At 36.8% G+C, this 24,287-nt stretch overlaps 1 long non-coding RNA gene across 9 annotated transcripts in view; it reads left to right on the top strand.

Moving 5' to 3' along the window:
* LOC127833330 (uncharacterized) overlaps positions 1–24,287 on the top strand; it is a 92,066-nt gene that overhangs the window by 2,996 nt on the left and 64,783 nt on the right. For 5 of the 9 annotated variants that reach the window (XR_008027358.1, XR_008027359.1, XR_008027356.1 and 2 more), the window contains exons 2-3: positions 14,146–14,249; positions 14,464–14,567. This is a non-coding gene — a long non-coding RNA (uncharacterized LOC127833330). Of the gene's footprint in view, positions 1–14,145; positions 14,250–14,463; positions 14,568–15,194; positions 15,634–20,130; positions 20,307–24,287 lie in introns of all 9 variants that reach the window. The other 4 variants (XR_008027350.1, XR_008027351.1, XR_008027357.1 and 1 more) reach the window with 3 other exon arrangements.

Genomic DNA, 24,287 nt, shown 5'->3' with positions numbered 1-24,287 from the left:
TCATGAAAAATCAAAGAAGGTGTGGGAAATAAATGAAAATGATAATTGTAACCAAAATATGACAAATAAGGTTCAGGATAATAAAACTCAGGATCATTATTGCGTAAATAAACATAAAGTAAACTGTCGGGGGTCACTACAGTTCTTGCCATTATGCCAAAATATTTCTCGAACTTGTGTGCAAGTTTAAGTCTGAAGTAAAGTTTGATATGCATGCTGTCATTTCTGGTATACAGTACATGATTGTCATACAACATATAAAATCCCATATAGATATAACATTTATATATTACTCATCAACTGGACATAAGTGAATTAATCCATCACAAAAATTAAATTCATGATCATATTCATCATTTCATGCAAAACATTTATAGTTTATACATGTACTGTATACCAGAAATGACAGCTTGAATATCAAACTATATCTTGCACAAGTTCGTCATAACTGCATAAGAACACACTTTGATTGAAAAATGTATTTTAAGTTACCCATTTTATCCCATTTAATTAAAAAACATCAGAAACTGTAGCAAGACCAATCGTTGTTTGTTTACATCCGAAAATAGAACGTCCGAATTTATCCGAAGTTCATGCAGAAGTCGACTTCCGGTTTTTCGCTCCAATTCACTAGTTTTTTTTAATGCCTATGCGCGGGCATGCGACAAGGTAATATGGCGCGATATTTTGAAATCTAAACTTAAAAATAATCAAAGTTTGCATATGAGCATGAAGCACCCGCGTGCTTGCTACAGTTTCTGAATAAATTGATGTTTTTTGCACCCCGACAACTTGTTTTGGGTTAAAAAGCAGGGAAGGTTAGCGGGTGATAAACAAAAAATTACAAGGGGGTCAAACAATCGATTCACTTCGACGCCATTAACTTCCAGACACCCAGAATGCATCTTTTCTCGTCGAAAATTAGGTTAAAACGAGAGTTGGCAATGTCAACAATATGGCGGACGCAGCATGCGGAAGTAGAATTATTCAATATTCAAGACACTTTTTCAATCGATTTCCTCAAGTTGCGCTATCAAAAATGGCATTGATCGGTAAAATAATGCTTAATTGTTATTATAATATAAGAAACTGAATTGTTTACCAGCGTTTAGCTGTAAAACGTCACTAAAAACAGTGACCTATTTTACCATTGAGCAGAATAGGCCAATCAAAAATGCCGAGCCTCGTTGTCGTTGCTACATGAAGTCCATGACCTACTTGCCTACTTAGCTTGAAACAAATGCGCCGAAAACAGGTTAAAGGAATACATTTATTGTTATTTACACCGTTTTTTGCTATTACTTTTTGAATGCATTTATCAAAACGTGCATTTACACACCAAAAAGCATATTTCCGTTTGCAATTTTGATTGCAGCAGACGCAGATTTTTTCGCCCAGTCTGGGTCATTTGATAGTCATGTGACTTTGTATATACTGGAGTAGTATTTATGAAGTGTCAGGTAATAGGTCATGTTGACATCGGCCTCCATTTTGTTTTGTCTGCTAGAGATGACAATAATCAGGGAATCATTGTTATGAATTCTTGAAGGTAGTTTGCTGAAAAACTTTATCGATAAATCATTCAATTATTGAACTGTTAGTCATTTGTTAAAACAAAATGTTTTTGTAATTTTAAGGGTTTCAATTATAATGTAATTTAACATAATTTCTTAGGTGTTCGATAAGTGGTTCGTCCACCATAATATCTAAATTTTTTATGAAAATTACAAGTTCATGTGCTTATTAACACAAAAATATCTGATTAATTCAGTGAAGAACTGTCCGATTTCAGGGCCCTCAATCTATCAAATCTGCCGCCAAATTTCGGCTGCAGTCCCCCACCTGAAAAGCATATTTTTCCCCCCTTAAACTGATTTTTCCCCTTAGAAAATGAAAAAAAAAAACAATAACAAAAAATTGCTGATTTATAGTTGAAAATTGACTCCAATATATCACCGTCCGTATCGCTTCAGGGCCCTCGATATATCAAATCTGCTTTTTTTCCCCTATTGGGGGAAAATTTTCCCCTAAAAAAAAAAATTTTTTTTTTTTTTTTTTTTTAATAGAAAGATGTGTCTCATGATTATTATATCTCAATTCTATTTCAATTTACTCTTTTCAAACATACTAAATTATGAAAAATGCAATGGATATAGTGCAAACATGTACAAATGAAATAATGAGAGTAAGTAAAAAATCCCCCAAAAAGGGATACGCCGCGAAAAATCCCCCTCCTAAGGGCTGCGGACCCCTTCACCCAAAGTAGTGTGAGGGCCCTGCCGCTTTGTCCAATACAGTCCTTACGAAAAAGAAGTATTGTTTCTGGTTACCCGACGACACTGTTTTTTAACCGCTGACTCAAAAGTTGTTTCTGTTATAAATTTAATGTCCGAAATTTACGCAACTGCGGAAAGCGTCTGGATCGTTCAGAACTGTTTTTTAGCCGGATTTTTTTCGAAAAAATCTCTGCTTATAGATTGATGTTGTCGGGCGGGCGGGGGGGCGGGCGGGGTGGCGGCGTGCTCGAAAATGTTAAAGTTCTTATTTCATGGTATAACTTTGGTATGCTTGGACCTAGAGTCTTCAAACTTGACATGAAGGTTGGCCAGGATTAACAGATGACCACTGGTCATTTCAAGGTCATTCATTTGAAGGTCAAGGTCACTGTGACCTTCAATATAAAAAATGTTAAAGTTGTTATAACTTTGGTATGCTTGGACCTAGAGTCTTGAAACTTGACATGAAGGTTGGCCATAACTAGTTAGTAACCACTGGTCATTTCAAGGTCATTCATTTGAAGGTCAAGGTCACTGTGACCTTGAATGTAAAAATGTTAAAGTTCTTATTTCATGGTATAACTTTGGTATGCTTGGACCTAGAGTCTTCAAACTTGACATGAAGGTTGGCCAGGATTAACAGATGACCACTGGTCATTTCAAGGTCATTCATTTGAAGGTGAAGGTCACTGTGACCTTCAATATAAAAATGTTAAAGTTGTTATAACTTTGGTATGCTTGGACCTAGAGTCTTGAAACTTGACATGAAGGTTGGCCAGAACTAGTAAGTAACCACTGGACATTTCAAGGTCATTCATTTGAAGGTCAAGGTCACTGTGACCTTGAATGTAAAAATGTTAAAGTTGTTATAACTTTGGTATGCTTGGACCTAGAGTCTTGAAACTTGACATGAAGGTTGGCCAGAACTAGTAAGTAACCACTGGACATTTCAAGGTCATTCATTTGAAGGTCAAGGTCACTGTGACCTTGAATGTAAAAATGTTAAAGTTGTTATAACTTTGGTATGCTTGGACCTAGAGTCTTGAAACTTGACATGAAGGTTGGCCAGAACTAGTAAGTAACCACTGGACATTTCAAGGTCATTCATTTGAAGGTCAAGGTCACTGTGACCTTGAATGTAAAAATGTTAAAGTTCTTATTTCATGTTATAACTTTGGTATGCTTGTACCTAGAGTCTTCAAACTTGAAATAAAGATTGGCCAGTACTAGAAGATGACCACTGGTCATTTCAATGTCATTCATTTGAAGGTCAAGGTCACTGTGACCTTAAATGTTAAAATGTTAAAATTGTTATAACTTTGGTATGCTTGGACATAGAGTCTTCAAACTTGACATGAAGGTTTGCAAGCACACTTAGATGACCACTGGTCATTTCAAGGTCATTCATTCTAAGGTCAAGGTCACTGTGACCTTGAATGTAAAAATGTTAAAGTTCTTATAACTTTGGTAGGTAAAAATGTTAAAGTTCTTATTCCATGTTATAACTTTGGTATGCTTGTACCTAGAGTCTTCAAACTTGACATAAAGGTTGGCCAGTACTAGAAGATCACCACTGCTCATTTCAATGTCATTCATTTGAAGGTCAAGGTCACTGTGACCTTCAATGTTAAAATGTTAAAATTGTTATAACTTTGGTATGCTTGGACCTAGAATCTCAAACTTGACGTAAAGGTTTGCAAGCACACTTAGATGACCACTGGTCATTTCAAGGTCATTCATTTCATATTTATGTGTCCAATCTATCTGCTAGAACTGGTGTGATAGAAACCTTTTGGAGTGATCATAAGGCTGTCTGGATTTCTGTGTAGGTATGTGAAAGCAAAACAATAAATAGTATTATTTCATCTAAGTTTATTTTCTTACATTTGATAATGAAATTGATGGAAACTTCAAACAATATGTTACTAATTTGCTAATAAAAAAATTGAGATCAAACTTTCCTAATTGTCAATTCAAGTTCATATTTGTGACCTTAAATGTTATTGTTGTTCATGTATATGCATGCATTCAAAACATAACACAAGGTTTGCTCATGCCTTGAAAAGTACTTACATTTCATTTTGACCTTTGAACAATATTTCAGTAATTTAAGTATTGCATTGACAAAAACACGAAAGGTACTTTCCTGTCATTTAAATCAAAAATCCGGCTTCAATGCGGTCATCTCCGACCGCGGAACTCTTGTTTTGTTAATGTTTTGTTTCATTGACATTTATTCTAATCAATAAATGCTTTATCCAAAATGCAGTCTTCAGTTTTCAAAGAATATTTATCATACATGCCAGAATTTTTTAAGGTCCAAAGCGGGACATTCCATAAAAAATTGTCGGGACATTTGACCAAAAAGGAGGACACCTAAAACGATCTATCATTCCACCTTTACTGTAGTCAGTATAGTACTAACAAAAACTCTTGATACTTTTATTCAAGACATAAAACATCTGAAATGAAGCATGAAATCTAAAACATAACAATAACAGTTTTATTAAATAAGACAATAGCAAACAACGAAGATAATATTTATCTTTTTAGAGTACAAAATCTGGAACATAACGACAACAATACTCATTAAATTACTTTCAATGGCAAACTTTAACGCAGGGGAGGCTATCCAGTACACTGAAAGTACGGGTTACAGTAAACTATCTAAGACAAGATGGGTACCACTTTTACTGTTTGTTGCGATGTGTTTTACGCATGTATCCATGCGCAGTCTGTTACTTGTCAATTGTCGCTGCTTAATTGGAGTTGGGTCAAATTGTCATGCATAGCACATTGTTGTTTTTAGCTTAATTGGAGTAGGGTCAAACTGTCATGCATAGCACCTCGTTGTTTTTATTACAATTACACCCAATTACACTAGACAGAATTGGTATCACTTATTGGACTGTTTGTTGCAATTTTGGTATATTGCACATTCGGATTATCCCGCTATTTTGGAACTAAACATTGAATGTAAAAAACTCATTAATGACGTAGAGTTAATTTTACAAAACAATTGTTTTGTAAACTGTTAAAAACAAACACATTTTCAACATTTATTTCATTATAATACAAATATCGATAGCAATAAGCGACCACTATCTTGAAGACCACCATGGTGTGAATGCCTGATAAAATCAATAATTACCGTATACGTGCGCTTATAAGACGCATTTTTGAGACTTCAATTAATAAGTTACAGTTAGGTCGCGTTTTATAAGCGAGATACTGGTGAAAATAAACAAAAATGTCAAAATATTGAGTTTACTGGGCTTATGCTAGCCAAGTTGGACACTTGTCAGTTGTTTTGAATCATCGCGGCAGCCATTTGCATTTTCTCTAAAGTCTGTATTGGCCCGTACCGTGTATCGGAACGCTATGTTCAGTGACCGATTTATTTGTAATAAAATGTATTGTTACTGATTTTGTTGTCTATTATTTTTATTTGAATTTTGTTATTTTTGGGGCGTAAGACGTTATATTGTCCGTGATTATTCTTGAAAAGTTTTTATCACCTGATTGTCTGCGCGTGACGTCGTTAAATGCCATATAAATTGGCCGTTAAAGTATACGTGTGTAAGCAGCAACACAATGCCAACATGCTTAAAACAACAGCAAAATCAATTCTCAGTTTGAAACTGTCAATTGTTTAATAAACACGCTGCCGATTACAAATGCTATTTGACAAGTTTGTATCACCTGATCGTCTTTGTTCCACGTCATTAATTTTCAATTAAGACATAATTGACAATAAGGGTATCCTCTGAAATAAGTTACCAGTTTGCAACTGTCAATTGTTAAATAAACACCTTTATTCAGACGACCCACTAATGCCGATGACACATTATTTATTAGGGGCCAACAACGACGGGAGTAAAGAGCGACCTCATGCAATTATCCGCATATGGCTTTCTTCTTGACACGTGATTTCGAGCTGCGCTTCGGAGTCTTATCACTCTATCACGCGATTGGCTAATTTTATGAAAGTAGGCGTTACCTATTGTTGATAGACAATGGGCGTAAAATTTGCATAATCTAGGTAATAAAACTAAACGCTTTCAAAATACCTGCATATTAGGCCAAAAAGAAAAATAGTTGTGTTTCAGGTCACCTCCTGAAAAAAAGTAGGGTCGGTAGGTAGGAAAAACTTATTATTATTGAAAATTCTTTTTATTTTTCATAAAGATCATTGACTACATTTAAATTGATCCTCGCTGTTCGTCAGAAATAAAATGATTGTTTTTGTTTATCTCTAAATTACGTGTTGCTACAAATTAGTTGACAGGAGCAGGCCAATCCCGAAGGAAGGCTCATTGTAAGCTCGACTGTCCAACAGACAAAAAACTCACCTTTTCTTCAGCAGAAAACCCACGAACTTCCAGTTTCGATCGCTTCGACTGTGCTGGGTGGTATCTGTGCCATACATTCTTTAAAGTCATGGAGTTTGAATAAGAATTCAAAGACTTTGTTCCGGCATGATGAAAACATTTGTTCAAATTGACGGACAAAATGGACGACGCCATGTTTACAATCAAACGGAACGCTGGCTATCGATTTTGCGGGAAAAACAGGCTGGTCCCCCGATTGCACAATGTGTATAATATAAAGCGTTTGCGGCGACGGGATGTTATTTTGCAGGTCACAATACAATGATTCTGGTAATCGCCAAATTCGACCGGACGGAGATGGAAAAAAATCGCCGAACTCGGAACTCGACGGGGAAAAATTAACAAAAAAGGCAAATATTGGATAATAAGTTTTTGGGTCGGCCCCAAAAAGATAGGGTCGGTCGGGTGACCGGAAACACAACTATTTTTCTTTTTGGCCTTAGATTTCAATACCTGTCAAACAATACAGTTAAGATGACTGACACGATCAATTTTGCTTGTGCATTGATATTACGAACGTAATATGTTTGCAATTGTTAGGGCAAATGATTAATACGCAATTGTTAGAAATTTTGTCTATTTGATAATTATTTTAATTGCATGAATAATACTTGAAAATAAATTAAAACCCACTAATATATCATAAAAAAACAAATATTATTTACTTTGTTGTTTGATTGTTTTATTTTTCAGACTTGCGTGAATTACTAATTGTATGCAGCGCGAGTTTGAAAAATTCTCAATGTTTTACTAATTGATGATTTTCTTTAACATTCTGCCATTTTTCGGCCATTTTCCGGCCGATGAATACGGCAAAATTTGACCGCATCTTACACGCCGGTCAGTTTCAAATCCACCCATTATAAAGTCCGAAGTCGGGGTGCGTCTTATAAGCGAGGGCGTCTTATAAGCGCAATTATACGGTAGCCGATAAATTGCTGATAAGGTGTCATAAACAACACTGGTACACACGAGAAGTAGAATCGGATTGTTAATTGGGGGCAATAAAGGGATTAGCGGTGGAAAGCAGTGCTCCAGCTAGAATTTGAAAAGGGCAGGGTGGCTTTTTTGTCAAAAGGGCACTTTCGACGCGCAGTATTTTGTGAAAAGGGCACTTTCGACGCGCAGTATTTTGTGAAAAGGGCACGTTCGAGCGCGCGGGTGTTTCTGGAATGCTTTCTATTGCATGTTAATTTATATGTTATAAATAATTGTATTATTCCCATTATTATTAAACCATTCAAATATAATGTCTACAATGAGGATTAAACTAATTACAATGTAATAAGAGATTTATGAATTATCATATGTAAAAAAAAAAAAAAAAAAAAAACTTTTTTTTTTTTTTTTTTTGAGGGGGGGGGAGGGGCAGGGCGGAGGTTCGGGGGGGCAGGGCGGAGGTTCGGGAGGGCAGGGCGCGGCGCCCTTCGATTTAGGCCTAGCTGGAGCACTGGAAAGTGTTAGCGAAACATAGCTTGAATAGCTAATTTTATTGGGAACCTTTACCCCTTACATCATTTTTTACGAATGTCGGGACAAATCTTCTCATATCAGGACGCCGGGACATAGGGCCCAAAAGCGGGACTGTCCCGCCGAGATCGGGACGTCTTGCATGTATGTATTTATTTGTACAGCAATTTACAGATAAAGACAAAAGCTTTTTCTGTTACAAATTTCGCGTCCGAATTTTATGTCCGAAATTCACGCAACTGCGAAAAGCATCTGAATCGTTCAGAACTGCTTTTTAGCTCATCTATGTTTTGAAAAAAAATTATGAGCTATTGTCATCACCTTGGCGTTGGCGTCGGCGTCCGGTTAAGTTTTGCGTTTAGGTCCACTTTTCTCAGAAAGTATCAATGCTATTGCATTCAAACTTGGTACACTTACTAACTATCATAAGGGGACTGGGCAGGCAAAGTTAGATAACTCTGGCGTGCATTTTGACAGAATTATGTGCCCTTTTTATACTTAGAAAATTGAAAATGTTGTTTAAGTTTTGCGTTTAGGTCCACTTTTCTCAGAAAGTATCAATGCTATGGCATTCAAACTTGGTACACTTACTTACTATCATGAGGGGACTGGGCAGGCAAAGTTAGATAACTCTGGCATGCATTTTGACAGAATTATGTGCCCTTTTTATACTTTGAAAATTGAAAATTTGGTTAAGTTTTGTGTTTAGGTCCACTTTATTCCTACAGTATCAAAGCTATTGCTTTCATACTTGCAACACTAATTAACTATCATAAGGGGACTGTGCAGGCAAAGTAATGTAACTCTGACTGGCATTTTGACAGAATTATGTGCCCTTTTTATACTTAGAAAATTAAAAAAAATTGTGTTTTGGTCCATTTTACCCCTAAAGTATCATAGATATTGCTTTCATACTTGGAATACTCGCAAACTATCATAAGGGTACAGTAAAAGGACATGTTGCATAACTCAGGTTGTCATTTTTACGGGATTATGGCCCTTTTTTGACTTAGTAACTTTGAATATATGGTTAAATTTTGTGTTTCGATCCACTTTACTTCTTAAGTATCAAGGCTATTGCTTTCAAACTTCAAATACTTTCATGCTATCATGAGGTTACTGTACCTGGCAAGTTGAATTTTACCTTGACCTTTGAATGACCTTGACTCTCAAGGTCAAATTATTAAATTTTGCTAAAATTGCCATAACTTCTTTATTTATGATTAGATTTGATTGATACTTTGACAAAACTACTCTTACCTGACATACCGCAATAGACTCCACCCAAACAATCCCCTGTGCCCTCTCCCCCCCCCCTCCTCCCCCCCCCCCCCTTTTTTTTTTTTTTTTTTAAGATCAACTCACAAATGACCACCACACCCACACACTATACCCCCCCACCCCCCCATTTTTTTTTTAAACCGTTAAAAAACAAATATTTATTTTATTATTTTATGTTTGAAATACCGTCCAACCATCGCACCCAAGAATCCCCCCTCCCCACCCCTCCCCCCTCCCCCCACCCGAATCCCCCCTCCCCTAATTTTTTTTAAGATCATCTCACAAATTACCACCACACCCTCACACTTAACCCCCCCACCCCCCCCAATTTAATTTTTTTTGAAACGGTTAAAAAACACAAATATTTATTTTTATTATTTCATGTTTGAAATACCGTCCAACCATCGCACCCAAAAAATTCCCCACTCCCCCCGCCCCCCTTACTCCCCCCCCCCCCCCCCCCCCCCCCGAATTTTTTTTTTTTGCGTTTTTTTTCCGCATTTTTGGAAGATAAAGTAATAAATTCCACACCCCCACACTATACACCCCTCTTCACTCCGCCCCTCCCTCCTTTTTGATTGAAAATGAGAGTCCCTTCACCTTTAAAAAGAAAATAGATGAGCGGTCTGCACCCGCAAGGCGGTGCTCTTGTTTTGTTAATGTTTTGTTTCATTTACATTTATTCTAGTCAATAAATGCTTTATTCAAAATGCAGTCTTAAGTTTTAAAAGAATATTCATTTGTACATTATTTTACAGAGAAAGACAATGTGGATCAAACATCTTTTTAAGAACTACATGTATATCTGAAAGTTAGAACTATGTAGTCGTGCATTTCACACTGCTGAAACCTGAAAATAATGACATTCTCATTGAGTTAAATATTCAATTAAGTGTTGTGGTAAGAAAAAAAGCCTACTTACCGACACACATTTAAATTAGATTACTGTTATATAGTCATTAGATTGAGTAAAAGTCCACCTTTCTGTCCTATAGACAGTCACACATAGAAATATATGCATATAACAGTTAAACACAGTTGTTGTTGTTTTTTTTAATAAAAATTCCCCCATTTACAAAAAATTCCCCTTCCCTAGGGCTGCGGAACCCTTCCCCCAAAGTAGTGTGAGGGCGCTGGATTTGATTTCAAAACAAACATGACTAAATGTACAAGTATGCTCTAGAGTGAGATTAGTACATCACATGGAAGAAGAAGATGACTCACCTCATTTTCAAACTATCACAGTGTCTGGTAATCTTGGGCACTTTGTATAATGACCTCGTTTAGGCAAAATTGTAGACATATGGTGTCCAATAATTGACAAAAAACATTCCAGAAAAATATTTTAAAAATCAGTTTGCAAAACCATTGAAATTAAATGTGGATTTCTAGTGCAGTTTTTGTTCACTACAAATCAAAAAAATATAATCACTAATAATAGTGGACAATAACAACAATGTAATATAAAAGTACTGGTATGCGTGAAAAAAAATGCATAACAGGTTTGATACCACGATCATGCTTCCATAGTGTACAGAAAATATCAAAACTAGGCCATTGCGCATGTGGAGATCATACCAAATTGGTTTGACAGAATGGCGGGAAATGACAACTATGTCGTCTGATGCGATATATTTTCATGGCAAAAAATACCATAACTGATCGGATATTGTGCAATGGAATGCTTAATTACACGTTGGATTTATGAATTCTTAATTTAAAGTATGAAGACGCTAAAGACTGCAGGGAATTTGTGATTCATTTTGAATTTTTCGTAAAAAGGCCAGTGTTTACGATGTATAGGGATGACGCAACCGGTGTTTAAATGTAATGATCGAATTTAATTTTGCATGGAATACGTAACTTTTAAATCCGTTAATTCTTTAAAATGTGAAATTCCATCTTTCATCACTAAAGAAAACCATTCGTCGTCTGCGAGATTTGCAAATGCGAAGTGCGCAAGATTACCGGACGCGCAAGATTACCCGACGCAGAAGATTACCTGACTTAACTGTATTAAATTATAAGATATATTTTGAATTTCCCGGGCCCGTATTCACCAACCGATTCTTAGACTTAAGAATAAAGAATAGACTTAGAACTTAGAAAAATGTGTTCATTGTTTGAATATAAACAGGCCTCCACTGGTGATAATGTCATAATCAAAATGTTCTATATGAAGAATAATATAGATAGAGATTTTATTGCAGAGTTTGATTCAAAAGTAAAGAAATTCTTGAATATTATAATTTAAAGAATTTTCTTTATTCTTAGACTTAAGTCTAAGAATTGTTTGGTGAATATGGGCCCCGGTCACATGTGCGTTACATGAAATCGGGGTTTAAGCACAGGCAGCAGTATGCTATAGTCTGGTTGAGTCGTGGGTAATTTTCATAAAGTTGTAACATCACAAATATTTTATAAATATATGACCATGAATCATTATGAAAATAATTATTAACCTTCCTTCTTTAAGATTTGTTGCTTTTTTTTCCAAATGTTTATCGTCTTTAAACATCAAAATAATCGACTGCGTTGATAGTGTCAAACTACCATCATGAAAATAAGCTTCTGGTTGATTCGTGGATTCTGATTGGCAGCCAGAATTTCAAGATTTGCATACTATAAATAGCCTTTAAACTGACCTTGCAGGACAGGTTAATTTCTTGTGAAAAAAATGTCAACAGACGATGTATCATGGTAAATACTCATAACCCTTTCCCCGATAGATGTGTATAATCCTGAGTCGATTGATTCCCCGATACATGCGTTTATTATCGTCTCTATCGATTACCGCATACATGCGAATTTTCCCGTGTATATCCATTACCCGATAATCCCGTATATTCCCAATGTCCGTTTTCAAATGCAAATTCTGATTAATATTGACGACAAAAGTGCTCAAGAAAACTCATTTACACAGACATCCAACATTTTTCTAAAGTATCAAATGAATTTCGGCATATGTTTCTATTTAAAGATTTGATGAAATAGGTGTGCAATCGGGACAAGGATAGTCCAACACGCTTAAATAACTTAATGTGGTGTGCGCGCATCGTGTACAATTCATGTCCTTTTACAAATTGTAGCAGCAAATAAATACATGTATATGCCCATTCGTGTCCAATGTTGGTCCAGGGGTTTTTCTGCCTATTTTGGGAAAAGGAGTCTGACCAAATTGGGAATTTTTATGTCCCCCACTATAGTAGTGGGGGACATATTGTTTTTGCCCTGTCTGTTCGTCTGTCTGTTGGTCTGTCTGTTTGCGCCAACTTTAACATTTTGCAATAACTTTTGCTATATTGAAGCAACTTCATATTTGGCATGCATGTGTATCTCATGAAGCTGCACATTTTGAGTGGTGAAAGGTCAAGGTCATCCTTCAAGGTCAGAGGTCAAATATATGTGGCCAAAATCGCTCATTTTATGAATACTTTTGCAATATTGAAGATAGCAACTTGATATTTGGCATGCATGTGTATCTCATGGAGCTGCACATTTTGAGTGGTGAAAGGTCAAGGTCATCCTTCAAGGTCAGGGGTCAATTATATGTGGCAAAAATCGCTCATTTTATGAATACTTTTGCAATATTGAAGATAGCAACTTGATATTTGGCATGCATGTGCATCTCATGGAGCTGCTCATTTTAAGTGGTGAAAGGTCAAGGTCATCCTTCAAGGTCAGAGGTCAAATATATGTGGCCCAAATCGCTTATTTTATTAATACTTTTGCAATATTGAAGATAGCAACTTGATATTTGGCATGCATGTGTATCTCATGGAGCTGCACATTTTGAGTGGTGAAAGGTCAAGGTCATCCTTCACATGGTCAAGGTCATCCTACAATGTCAAACATCATTTAGGGGGACATTGTGTTTCACAAGCACATCTTGTTCACCTTTACGACACCGGTTTGATTCCCGCTCCCGGCGCAATGTTCTTTTTGTCTGTTTTGTGGTCACCATTCCCGACAGGTGTTTTTTTCCGCATTTTTGGAAGATATGCCCCCCCCCCCCCCCCCCGCAGCATTTGGCCATATAAACAATAAAAAGTATTTCAGTACAAATTAAATAGCTGGAAATTGCAGCTATCATTCAAAATTCTTCCCAACTGTCGTCAATCTAATCTTATTAGGTAGGACTGCTGGACACACTCCGGGTCCCAACATTATGCAGCCTCAGCGCGGAGATAACTCATTACCTTGGAAAAACACAAATACACACACTGGGTGCAGCCTAGGTGTGTATAGACTCAAACAAGGCAACAAACTCAAGTGCGGGCACAATCATTTAAAATTTACATATTGAATACGATATTCTAACAGAAATTACACGACAACCTAAGTGTACATACCATGTTTGATATTTCGTTCGATCGTTAGATTTCAGCAAATACATGTATAAGGTCATTTCGCTATTAGTTAACTTATCCATATGTTTGTGGGCGAACTCGGATAGTCAAGTGCTCATACGATTGAGCTCACATGGTCCGACTATGTGCTCATACCTACTTTCGAGAATCATCATGAAGGTATTGCCATACTTAATGAACAAGAATGTGACCCGCCTCCAAGTTTAGCTCAATTGGTCAAGTAGGGAGTGTAAGAAGGGTTGCTGAGGATTTCCCCTTGTTAATTGTTATGCACCAGTTGGAAGTCAAGTTTAAGATCTTGTCCAGAGCCACCTACATTCTTATGTGGCAGTTATTACTAACTCTCTTGATCACCAGATCTCATGGCTGTTAGCTGATATTGACGCACCGGTAGAGGACCTCAGAGGGCTTTTAGCTGGTATTGACGCACCGGTCATACAGGAGTTGGAGCCATATTCCAGGTGAGATCTTACTTTTCTTTGGTTTCCTTGATACACTATCTTGAGGATCTTTTTGTGTGCTTCCAGGCCGTACTTTGGTAGAGAGTGTAAGAAGGGTTGCTGAGGATTTCCCCTTGTTAATTGTTATGCACCAGTTGCAAGTCAAGTTTAAGATCTTGTCCAGAGCCACCTACATTCTTATGTGGCAGTTATTACTAACTCTCTTGATCACCAGATCTCATGGCTGTTAGCTGATATTGACGCACCGGTAGAGGACCTCAGAGGGCTTTTAGCTGGTATTGACGCACCGGTCATACAGGAGTTGGAGCCATATTCCAGGTGAGATCTTACTTTTCTTTGGTTTCTTTGATACACTATCTTGAGGATCTTTTTGTGTGCTTCCAGGCCGTACTTTGGTAGAGAGTGTAAGAAGGGTTGCTGAGGATTTCCCCTTGTTAATTGTTATGCACCAGTTGGAAGTCAAGTTTAAGATCTTGTCCAGAGCCACCTACATTTTTATGTGACAGTTATTACTAACTCTCTTGATCACCAGATCTCATAAAGGAGTTATGGCCCTTTTTATCTTGAAAAAATGCTTTTTTGAGTGTCAAATATAAAACTTTTGTGTGCAGAAGCATATTGGCGGGGGATATCAATTCAACGAATTTGCTTGTTCTTTATTGGCAGATGAAAAATCGTGATACAAAAAAGTATTGGAAAAGAATGTGACAAATATTTTTTGCGATTGAAATGAGAAGTATACCTTACTATGCTACATTACAAATCTGGATGTTGTTGTTGCTTGTGTCTGTTAATGAAGTTTAACAACATTCATTAAGAAATAATATTGCATTCTTTTGTTCAACTCTTACAGGTGTTGCCAAAATGAAAAGTAATAATTCACAGCTGCTCAATCTAATCCGGAGCAATTGACAACAATCAAAGCACCTTTTGATCCCATTGCAGATATTCGAGTTGCTGACCTCCCTGTCGCAGGTGGAAGGCATCTGTAAAACAGTGTGCAAGGAGATGTTCGGCTTGTGCCAGGACAAAAATGACCCCTGCTGGCTAAGATTGGGGGAATGATAGCCTTAAATACTAGTGGTTCTGGGGAAAATGTGTCCGTAATGACTAACAATGACAAGCTTGATAAACCAATAACGAAAGCACATATTTGCATCAAAGTCAGCTTGTTACCTTAATGATAATTGCTCTGCACAGGTATTGACTTGAGTTGGCTCAGCCCTGATGTAGTGAATGTCTCCCAGCCCTGTGTCAACTACAAATTTCGGAACCTCCTGTCCAACATGGAGGTTGGTGTGCTCTGTAAGCTGCTTCAGTTCCAGTTAGATCATAACACGGTAGCTTTGAAGACCAGCACCACTCCACCCACTGACAACTGGAAGTAAGCAGGGCGGCAATTTACAACGTTTGGAAAAAAAATTTATGTTTAGAATTGGGAATTACTTGATGTAGTCTTTGCAGAATTAGGAAAAGAATGTTTGTCTAGGTTTTGATTTCAATGTCTGAAATCATTGATTAGTTAACAACATATCAGTATTTGTCTGGATGTCATTAAGAGTTTTATATATTTACTGTTGTTCAAAAAGTTTGTTTTTTTATGCCCCCTTTCGAAGAAAAGGGGGCATATAGTAATCTGACTGTCCGTCCGTCTGTCTTTCCGTTACACTTTGCATTTAGGTTTCGAAAAATGCTCATAACTTTTATGTCCCTTGAGATATAACCTTCATATTTGGTATGCATGTGTATATGGATGAGACCCTTCCATATGCACACACATTTTCATCCCTGTGACCTTGAACTTAGGGTCCGCGTAGGTTTCAAAATCTGCGTTTAGGTTTTGAAAAATGCCCATAACTTCTATGTCCCTTGAGATATAACCTTCATATTTGGTATGCATGTGTATATGGACAAGGCCTTTCCATACGCAAACAATTTTTTACCCCTTTGACCTTGAACCTGAACTTAGGGTATGTGTTTAGGTTTCGAAATCTGCATTTACGTTTCAAAAAAATGCTCATAACTTCTATGTCCCTTGAGATATAACCTTCATATTTGGTATGCATGTGTATATGGACAAGGCCTTTCCACACGCACAAAAATTTTTACTCCTGTGACCTTTACTTTGAAGTTAGGATCCGCGTTTTGGTTTTGAAATCTGCGTTTAGGTTTCGAAAAATGCTCATTACTTTTATGTCCCTTGAGATATAACCTTCATATTTAGTATTCATGTGTATATAGACAAGGCCTTTCCATACACACAAATTTTTACCCCTGTGACCTTGACCATGAACTTTGGGTAAGCGTTTAGGTTTCGAAATCTGCGTTTAGGTTCGAAAAATGCTCATAACTTCTATGTTCCTTGAGAAATAGCCTTCATATTTGGTATGCATGTGTATATATACAAGGCCTTTCCATACGCACACAAATTTTGTGACCTTGAACTTAGGGTCCGCGTTTAGGTTTCGAAATCTGCGTTAAGTTTTGAAAAAAGCTCATAACTTCTATCAAGCGTTTATAGGGAACATAAGTCATCCTATGGTGACAGCTCTTGTTTCCATAATTTTTTAGCTCACCTGGTGAGCTATTGTGATTGCCTTTTGTCCGTCGTGCGTCATCAATATTTACCTTGTTAACACTCGAGAGGCCACATTTATTGTCCAATTTTCATGAAACTTACTCAGAACATATGTCCCAATAATATCTTGGACGAGTTCGAAAATGGTTCCGGTTGATTGAAAAACATGGCCGCCAGGGGGCGTGGCAGTTTGCTATAGTAAAACCTTGTTAACACTCTAGGAGTCACATTTATTTCAGATCTTCATGAAACTTTGTCAGAACATGTGTCCCAATAATATCTTGGACGAGTTCGAAAATGGTTCCGGTTGATTGAAAAACATGGCCGCCAGGGGGCGTGGCAGTTTGCTATAGTAAAACCTTGTTAACACTCTAGAAGTCACATTTATTGTCAGATCTTCATGAAACTTTGTCAGAACATGTGTGCCAATAATATCTTGGACGAGTTCGAAAATGGTTCCGGTTACTTGAAAAACATGGCTGCCAGGGGGCGTGGCAGTTTTCCTTATATGGCCAGGGATTTCAATAGATTTTAAAAACCAGGAGTCAATGAACCCTGGACTGAAATTTTGAGGAATCAAATTGAAAAATGGTGGGGTCAATTTTGAAGCGCGTTAATTGTGTTTTTGTCTGTATTATTCAATTTTTTAGATAAAAATATGCTCTAAGAGTAATACAATATCTTAAAAAGTTATACTGCTTTATTAAATAACAATACCATGATACATAACACAACATATTTTAATAAATTGGTACATTAAATATACTTCCTTATAGTTATAACACATTTAAGTCTTTTAACACATTTAAATAATTTAAGATATGTACCGGTAGCACCCTTTCATCACATATATTAATTTTCATTATATTATCATCATCCCTATGATAGCTTTTCTAACAAAACACAATCTAAATGCATGGAACATCTAGTATATCTATTACTGTTTATCCGAATACTATACATGTCCGAAATATGTACACTTTGGAATGCCTTACCTGTAGTAGTTTTACTTTAATAATCCAAATTTTCTTGTTATCGGGTTTAACAAACCTTATCAAATGTTTGTTAAACCCAGTTAATGCTTTCTCCATTATCGAATCGCCATTACTTGCAATTTGAATCGCCAGCTTTGAATTGAACGCGGGTTGAATGTTAATTCCACCATTTACAATGTCGAAGGTCATGACGCAGCAATTTTATTCTACTCGGATAATTTATATCTTATCGAGAAAATGTGTTTTCTCAATGTTTATGTGTAGTATTATTACTTGTTAGTATAAAAAATGAACTATGATTCCAGTTTATATAAGATGGGTGTTACTCGTAATTATCGGTGGATTAACAACTGATAAAACTCGCTGGACTTAGATCTACTATTGGATCTACGTAATTAATAGACCTCCGATCAATATGGTTTTTACTTTAATTAATTTTGCCGACTTTCTTTAACCGTGCCGTCTGAAAAGTTTGCAAAAAACCTGCAATTATCGGATGGTCAATCAGTTATCACGTAATCACTGCTGCTAATTACCCAGTTAGTGGGCACGCACTATTTAGGCGGTGACATGTGTTTTGGAAGAGATGAGATAAGATAAACAACGCCCGGGGTATTCCCTCGATTATAGACTGAGTTTCAAATACTGAAACATTAATTTCAATTAGGAGCACAGCGGGATTTATTACCATGGAACTCGAGATGTTTACTAACTGAAGCACGGGTCAAATTTTCCACGCATCAAAATGACGCACAGCAGAAAAAAAGGGTTGCGTCAAAAATGAGTCATTTTTTATTTGCTCGCGTCAAAACGCAGGATTCTGCGTCTATTGAAATCCTTGTATGGCTATAGTAAAACCTTGTTAACACTAGAAGTCACATTTTTAGTCCAATCTTCATGAAACTTTGTCAGAACATGTGTCCCAATAATATCTTGGACGAGTTCGAAAATGGTTCCGGTTGGTTGAAAAACATGGCCGCCAGGGGGCGTGGCAGTTTTCCTTATATGGCTTTAGTAAAACCTTGTTGACACTCTAGAAGTCAAATTTTTAGTCCAATCTTGATGAAACTTGGTCAAAACATGTGTCCAAATAATATCTTGGACGAGTTTGAAAATGGTTCCAGTTGAATGAAAAACATGGCCGCCATGGGGCGGGGCAGTTTTCCTAATATGGCTTTACTGTATGGTAAAACCTTGTTTACACTGTAGAAGTCACATTTGTGGTCCAATGCTCATGAAACTTGGTCAGAATATTTGAACTAATAATATCTGGGCTAAGGTCAAAAATGGTTGAGATCAGTTAAAAAACATGGCCGCAAGGGGGCGTGGCATTTTTCCTTAACTGGCTATTTACAACAAAACCTTGAAAAACATGGCCGCCGGGGGGGGGGGGGGGGGCAGTTGTCCTTATATGGCTTTAGTGAAAACTTGTTGACACTATATTAGCCAGATTTATTTGCCAATCTTCATTAAACTTGGTCAGAACATTTGTCCCAATGAAATTTTGCCAGAGATTGAAGCTGGGTCATATAAGCTAAAAAATTAGGTCACAAAGTCAAATATAAAAAAACATGTTAAAAGTCACATTTTTGGTCCAAAATAATCTTCATGAATCAGCTTGCATTTTTTCAGAAAAGTCTAGTTCCTTTGGCTTTCAGGTGAGCGCCATAGGGCCTGATGGCCCTCTTGTTTGAACATCAAATATGTTATTGATGGAATAATTAATAGTATTTTTTACAGTTGTAGGAAATTTTCATTGATACTAATTTAAATTATTCAACACTTTAAAATAAAGTGGTTTGTATGCCCCCGATAGGGTGGCATATAGCATTTGAACTGTCTGTCCATCCGTCCGAAGACTCAAACATTGGCCAGCACTTTTGCAATATTGAAGATAGCATCTTCATATTTGGCATGCATGTGTATCTCATCAAGCTGAACATTTTGATTGGTGAAAGGTCACGGTCATCCGTCAAGGTCAAAAGTCAAAAATACAATCTAAGGGTAGTAATAAGCTTTAAAAGGGAGATAATTTCTAAACCTGCCAAATGATATATGGAAATTTTATTTCAAAGTGGCACAATAGGGAGCATTGTGTTATTGACAAACATCTCTTTTTCCTTTTTATGTCACCGGTAGGGTGGCAAATAGCAGTTGAAGTGTCCGTCAGTCTGTCCGTCCGAAAACTTTAACATTATATTTTTTGCAATATTGAAGATAGCAACTTAATATTTGGCATGCATGTGTATCTCGTGGAGCTGAACATGTTGAGTGGTGAAATGTTGTGTATTCTCTTCATTGATTTTAGACCACTAGTATATGTAGTAGCATTACTGACGATGGCCCGAGTTGATGTCAGCTCGTTCCCGAGTATCTCAGAGACGTGCATGGTCAACTGGCTAAAGCTGATAGAGGCCAGCTACCAGTGCACCTACAGACGTTCTCAACAGCACTGCTGACTTCTTTCAACGAGAAAAAATCAAGGTACATCACTCCTACATTTATATGTTGTTGTTTTTTTGTTTGTTTTTCAAAGATATGAGTCATGTTGAACAATCTTTAAGTAGTATAAATATATTTTTAGCTCATCAATTTTTTGGAGAAAAAAAAAGAGCTATTGTTATCGCCTTGGCGTCGGCGTCCGGTTAAGTTTTGCGTTTAGGTCTACTTTTCTCATAAAGTATCAATGCTATTGCATTCAAACTTGGTACACTTACTTACTACCATGAGGGGACTGGGCAGGCAAAGTTATGTAACTCTGACTGGCATTTTGACAGAATTATGTGCCCTTTTTACATTTAGAAAATTGAAAATTTTGGTTAAGTTTTGTGTTTAGGTCCATTTTATTCCTTAAGTATCAAAGCTATTGCTTTCATACTTGCAACACTTACTAACTATCATATGGGGACTGTGCAGGCAAAGTTATGTAACTCTGACTGGCATTTTGACGGAATTATGGGCCCTTCATACTTAGAAAATTGAAAATTTGGTTAAGTTTTGTGTTTGGTCCACTTTACCCCTAAAGTATCATAGATATTGCTTGCATACTTGGAACACTCGCAAACTATCATAAGGGGACAGTAAAGGACAAGTTGCATTACTCTGGTTGTCATTTTTACGGAATTATGGTCCTTTTTTGACTTAGTAACTTTGAATACTGTAAAGGTATAGAAATTCATCGGTTTGAAATTTCGTGGTTTAATAAAATACAACTAATTCGTTGACACGTAATTTCGTGGATTTCAAATATTCAGGGAAGATTGACAGTCATAATTATTAAACTTTTCTTAAAACAACCAGAGTAATAACGAAGAATAATCTGCTTATGTGTGTTGACAGCAAGGCTTTGATTAATGTGCACTGAAGCATGAAAGTGTCGCCGATAATTGTCGATAAGAGCGAATAAGCGGCGATCTTGTGGGTGCCCGCTCGCTAATTGCCATCAATGTTGTTTTGACAAAATTTGCAATTCTCTGCTCAATCCGTCCCCTAGTTGTAATACTTTAGTAATAAGGTCCCCAAAATACAGGTGTGAAAACCGTTATGTATCTTTTAACTTTAATTGGCACTAATTGACATATGTGATAAATCTGCAAACTGTTGATTTGACGACGTCACGTCAAAGAGAACAATCGTTGATGTACAGTTTAAATTCCGTGCTTGATTTAAAAAGTATTATTACCCTAACACTTATCAAGAAAACAACATATTTTATTACCTAGCATATCTCAATCAAATATCACAGATGACTGAAAACAATAGAGAATGTCGGCAGTGACATTCGGAAAGGACCGATTTCAAATTAAAAATGTAAAAATAATCGTTGGTACTTGAATTCGTGGTTCTGCGGAACAACGAAATTCAACGAAAATTCGTACCACACGAAATTTAATGGTTTTACAGTATATAGTTAAATTTTGTGTTTAGATGCACTTTACTTATAAAGTATCAAGGCTATTGCTTTGAAACTTCAAATACTTTCATGCTATCATGAGGGTACTGTACCTGGCAAGTTAAATTTTACCTTGACCTTTGAATGACCTTGAGGTCAAGGTCAAATTATTAAATTTTGCTAGAATTGCCATAACTTCCTTATATATGATTAGATATGATTGATACTTTGACAAAACAACTCTTACCTGACATACCACAATCAATAGACTCCACCCAAACCATCCCCCAAGCAACCCCCCCCCCCCCCCATCTCGAATCCCCCCCCCCCTAAAACAAAGTTTTGTTTTTTTCTAAAAGATCATCTAATAAATGACCACCACACCCTAACACTATACCTCCCGCCCCCCCCCCCCCCCCCCAAATATTTTTTTAAACATGGTTAAAAAACACAAATATTTTTTTTTATTTATTTTTGAAATACTGTCCAACCATCCCACCCAAGAATATCCCCCCCTCCCCCTTCCCCCCCCCCCCCCAAAAAAAAAAATGCATTATTGTTTTGCATTTTTGGTAGAAAATGTAATATATGACCACACCCCACACTATACACCCCCCCTCCACTCCACCCCTCCCTCCTTTGTGATTGAAATTGAGATAGGTCCCTTCACCTTTAAAAAGAAAAATAGATGAGCGGTCTGCACCAGCAAGGCCGTGCTCTTGTTTGAAAATTTCTATAACTCTCATCTCCCCACCAATTATTGAAGAATGTCTGGTTATTTTCAGGAGTTTTACTCCTACTTCTTTAGCCCATGCCCTTTTTTAACAATAAATACTTCAGACCCTGGAAAGATCTATTTAGAAATAAAGAATTTTTGTGAACCCTGTGAGAGGTTAGGTTATTTTCCACCCCTGTGCATAAATTTGTTTCCTTCGTTATAAAGTACCGGAAAAAGGCACATTCCCTATTGGATAAAATACAATCCCAATTGAAGGTTTTTTCTATGCCCCCGGTAGGGTGGCATATAGCAGTTGAACTGTCCGTCTGTCAGTCTGCTCGTCAGTCCGAAAACTTTAACATTGGCCATAACTTTTGCAATATTGAAGATGGCAACTTGATATTTGGCATGCATGTGTATCTCATGGAGCTGCACATATTGAGTGGTAAAAGGGTCAGGTCAAGGTCATCCTTCAAGGTCAAAGGTTAAATATATGGCTTCTAAGCGGACAGTAGGGGCATTGTTTCTGACAAACACATCTCTTGTTTTATTTTAATAAGATTTTGTGGGAATATCTGCTTGTTTGAAACTGAGAAGCCAAACAATTTCATATATGCTATTTAGCATTAACTAAAGGAAGTCAACAAACTTGTCTCAAGTCATGCTTCTTTTGTCAAAACTAGTCAAATCCCAGTGGCCACATTTTTTATGAATACATTTTTACTCATTAATAATGGTCTTACATCCGTTGAGATGTGGAACTGATAGAGTTGCCAATATTCCTCATTCAACTCTCCACCGCCAAATGTGGAGAGATTTTCCATGGACACCACAGAAGCAACTTTCTAACAAAAAAACCCAGACACTTTTAAAATAAACCATTTTTACACAATTTCGAATGCATGGTTCTGTATGCTATGAAGATGTCCATTTCTCAAGCTATGCCTCTTTTCCAACAACGCATTCTAATGATTTTTATTACTGGCAGCTAAGGAAATGTAGATCCTGTTGTTCTTTATGTCTCCTGTGACAATCTCTAGATAACCAGTTTATTTTCTTACCCCACGCAGCAAACCACTACATCACACCCTCCATGGGGGGAATGCAGGGTAACTACCTTATAAACAATATTTATCATTATACTCTAGCAACAAATAATCACATTTTTGAGGTACATTGGAATCAATTATTTATTAGTCTTTCAGATGGTAGGTCTGTTTTGTCAGCCTAGATTTTTCCTAATAAGAAATTTCTTTAAACAAAAAATATCATTAAAGCAGAAAGTGTTATTCCTGATAAGCCTGTGCAGACTGCACTGGTGAATCTGGGACGACATTTTTATGTCCCCCACTATAGTACTGGGGGACATATTGTTTTTGCCCTGTCTGTTGGTCTGTTTGCGCCAACTTTAACATTTTGCAATAACTTTTGTTATATTGAAGATAGCAACTTCATATTTGGCATGCATGTGTATCTCATGGAGCTGCACATTTTTAGTGGTGTAAGTTCAAGGTCAAGGTCAGAGGTCAAATATATGTGGCCAAAATCGCTCATTTTATGAATACTTTTGCAATATTTAAGATAGCAACTTGATATTTGGCATGCATGTGTATATCATGGAGCTGCACATTTTGAGTGGTGAAAGATCAAGGTCAAGGTCATCCTTCAAGGTCAGAGGTCAAATATATGTGGCCCAAATCACTTATTTTATGAATACTTTTGCAATATTGAAGAAAGCAACTTGATATTTGGCATGCATGTGTATCACATAGAGCTGCACATTTTGAGTGGTGAAAGGTCAAGGTCATCCTTCAAGGTCAAATATATGGGTCAAAATTGTTCATGTAATGTCACT

Source organism: Dreissena polymorpha, chromosome 6, assembly GCF_020536995.1.
Source record: "Dreissena polymorpha isolate Duluth1 chromosome 6, UMN_Dpol_1.0, whole genome shotgun sequence".
In the NCBI taxonomy this organism is placed as follows: domain Eukaryota; kingdom Metazoa; phylum Mollusca; class Bivalvia; order Myida; family Dreissenidae; genus Dreissena; species Dreissena polymorpha.
Note: the sequence above shows the minus strand (reverse complement) of the source record. Positions and strands in the feature narration are given on the sequence as shown.